The sequence below is a fragment of the Leopardus geoffroyi genome, chromosome A3 (assembly GCF_018350155.1).
Source record: "Leopardus geoffroyi isolate Oge1 chromosome A3, O.geoffroyi_Oge1_pat1.0, whole genome shotgun sequence".
In the NCBI taxonomy this organism is placed as follows: domain Eukaryota; kingdom Metazoa; phylum Chordata; class Mammalia; order Carnivora; family Felidae; genus Leopardus; species Leopardus geoffroyi.
The window spans coordinates 28,400,585-28,403,974 of NC_059336.1; the positions used below are offsets into that span (position 1 = coordinate 28,400,585).

General features: G+C 45.8%; 1 non-coding gene across 1 annotated transcript; it reads right to left on the minus strand.

The window, feature by feature from the left end:
- Nucleotides 1-539: 539 nt before the first annotated feature.
- TRNAK-CUU lies at nt 540-612 on the minus strand. Its single transcript has one exon. It is a non-coding gene; the product is annotated as a tRNA-Lys (tRNA).
- Between the last annotated feature and the right edge of the window lie 2,778 nt (nt 613-3,390).

Genomic DNA, 3,390 nt, shown 5'->3' on the forward strand with positions numbered 1-3,390 from the left:
CAGCTTCTTAAACCTGTAGGTTTATGTCTTTTGCCCAAAGTGGGAAGCTTTCAGCTATCATTTTAGTCTATTTTCTACACCGCACTCCTTCTCTTCTCCTTGTGGGATTCCAGTGACATACACGGATGTTGGTATTTTCCCACAGGCCCCTGAAGTTCTGTTCATTTTGTTCATTCGTGGTTTCTTTGCTCAAGTTGTAGAAGTTTTAGTGATCTATCTTCAAGGTCACTGCTTCTTTCCTCTATCATCTCCGATGGCTCACAGTGTCCATCAGTGTTTGTTGGTCCTGTTACCGTATTTTTTAGTTTTACAATTTTCATCTGGTTTTTCTTTATATCTTCTTTTTCTTTGCTGAAATTTTCTATTTTCCTGTTTCTGGAATGCTCATGGTTGCTTGCTGAAGCTTTTCTTTTTCTCCCTTTCTTCTTCTCCTTTTTTGGGGATAGCTACTTTAAAATCCTTGTCAGATAATCCCAACTTCTGTGTCATCTTGATGTTAGCATCTGGTTTTTGGTTTTGCTCTCATTAAATAGGCTCTATGCCCAACATGGGGCTCGAACTCACGACCCTGAGATCAAGAGTCACATGCTCTACCGACCGAGCCAGCCGGGCCCCTGATGTTAGCGTCTGTTGACTGCCCTTTCTCATTCCAGTTCAGCCTTTTTCTGGCTTTTGGTATGATGCATAATATTTTATTTTATCCTGGACTTTTTGGGTATTATGTTCCCACTGGTTCCCTTTTGAATCTATTTTAGTACGCATTCAACTTGTTCAAGTTCAGAATGAACACCACGGCTCACTCTTGTGGTCTGTGAGCTTGAATGTCAATGTAATACCAATGTAGTTTTGAATCGGCACTATTTTGGTCTGTCCTGCTGTGTGCTACCCAGAGGCCGATCTGGAACTGTACAGTATTCCACATCGTAATTCAGTTCTCAAAGCTTTTGCTGCTAATTCTGGGGGGGGGGGGGTTTCACTTGTGGGTATGCCCTGGACCTCAGACGCAAATTCAAAGGATCTCTTCCTACAGCTCCCTCTTCTCTGAAACCCGCCCCACACAATCTAGCTGTGTGGGGGTGGATACTGTCTCTTTGTTGGCTTTGCTTAGTGCTAAGCAAGGATAGCAACAGGGTTCCACCCTTCAGTCACAACACTCCCTTGGGGACGGGGAAGGAGGGCAGGGGATCCTCGCTGATCACATTTGTGCAGAATGAGGCTGACTGATGGACCTCCACATCACAGTCGTCACCGGTAAGGAGAGAGAGGACTACCTACCCGGTAGTGCACAGCAGGGGTGGTGGACAAGCCCCACACCAGACTGTTTCCCCAAAGCCTGCTGGGAGAGGGAGGGCTGTGGCTTATTTCATGGTGTTCACCTGGAGAAAGGCAAACATTGTCAAAAGGAATGTCTCTCATTGCTGTCCCTCCCAGCCCTTTGACTCCGGAAGGCGGGCTTTCGTTGGGACTTTGTGCTTGGTAATGGTTTTCGGTTTCACCTTCTCTGGTGCTCAGGCTGGGATCTAGGAAGTAGTAAAGCCCGTGAGGACTCCCAGCTAAGTCATATCTTGAGACCCAAGTTGTCTCACCAGTTCACCTTTTTTCCACCGTCAAAGGAGTCTGGTAGTTGCTTTCTATATATTGTCAAGTTTTGGGTTTTAAGTGGAAGCAACAGGGTGGAATCGACTGACTCATCTTGTCTGGAAACGGAAGCCCTGTCTATATTTTTTAAGTCAACTTTTTGAAGTGTAATTTACATGCAATAAAATGTCTCCATTTGAAGTGTGCATTTCCATGAGTTTTAACAAAGGTGTGTGCCCATGTAACCACAGTCAAAATATAGAACATTCCCATCTCCCCAAAAGGTTCCCTTGTGCCCCTTCCCAATCAATTCCCCCATCCCGGGCCTCAGACAACTACTGATCTATGTCACTATGGATTACACTTATCTTTTCCAGAGCTTCAGATAAAATCGAACGTATTCTTTGATAAAAGTCTGCCTTAAACAAAAATTTTTTTTAATGTTTATTTTTGAGAGAGAGAGAGACAGAGCGCAAGAGGGCGAGGGGCAGAGACAGAGGAAGACACAGAATCTGAAGCAGGCTCCAGGCTTTGAGCTGTCAGCACAGAGCCCGACGCGGGGCTGGAACCCACGAACCACGAGACTATGACCTGAGCTGAAGCTGGATGCTTCACCGACTGAGCCACCCAGGTGCCCCCCCTCCCCTTATGTATTTATTTAAGTTTATTTATTTATTTGAGAGAGACAGAGGCAGCATGAGTGGGGACGGGGCAGAGAGAGAGAGGGAGAGAGAATCCCAAGCAGTCTCCACACTGCCCACGGAGAGCCCGACGCAGGGCTCAAACCCACGAAGCCTTGAGATCATGACCTGAGCCGAAACCAAGAGTTGAACGCTTAACCAACTTAGCCACCCAGGAGCCCCTACATTTTTTTTTTAATGTTTATTTAGTTTTGAGAGAGACGGGGCGGGGGGCAGAGGCTACCTTCTTTAGTTCAGTGTGTCTGTGAGATTCATCCTTATCACCAGGTGTAACGGCAGTTCATTCTTTTTATTGCTAAGTAGAAGTCCATTATATTTTTGTATGCTTTTGTTTGGGCTGTCGCCATGTTCTGCCCTTACCTGGCAAACCCCAAGAGCCAATGGACCACAGTAGCTCCTGCTGTGTTTTCTGCTCTCAGAGCTCCTTCTCTTTGATCCAAGGGAAGGCGAGATCCGTCACTTAGTACTGACTTCAAGGCGTGGGTAGGATACGATTTCAGAATAAAAGGATGGTCTCTTCTGGATCTACCTGCATCGATCTGTCGTCTACTTACTAATCACGTGCTCAGACCAAAGTACATGAAAACAGTCATTCGCTTGGCAGAGTTTAGGGGGTTCTAACTTCGGTCTTACATTGCTGTCTGTGTCCTCTGAATTAGTAATAGGAGTATGAATGTGCTCTCCATTTTATGCAAGAATAACTACCAGATCACAGGGATGCCTAACTAATGCCATCCCTCCGTGTTGAATTCCTGGTGGCTTGTGATGAGTTGGGTACCTCACCAATGCTCTTATCCACACCCTCATGTCTTCTGTCCAATCCATGCACTCATATCCTCGGTAGAAGACATTTGGTACTCCAGGTGGCTGATTCACTTTGTGATGGCAAGTGACACGCTGGCTATGGTGGGGAGGGGGGGTGGTGACCTGGCCTTACAGATTCTCTCCTGGCTAGTTAGATACATGTACAAAGTGGATTCATGATTTCTCTGACTGCTATCTTCACATACTCTATATTCAGACTCACAAATGAAGGGCTAAGTGGTTTTGATACAGGAATACAGAGCCAAGTTTTGTTTCCTACCAGTGCAAGGTTGGCAATATTTTTAAT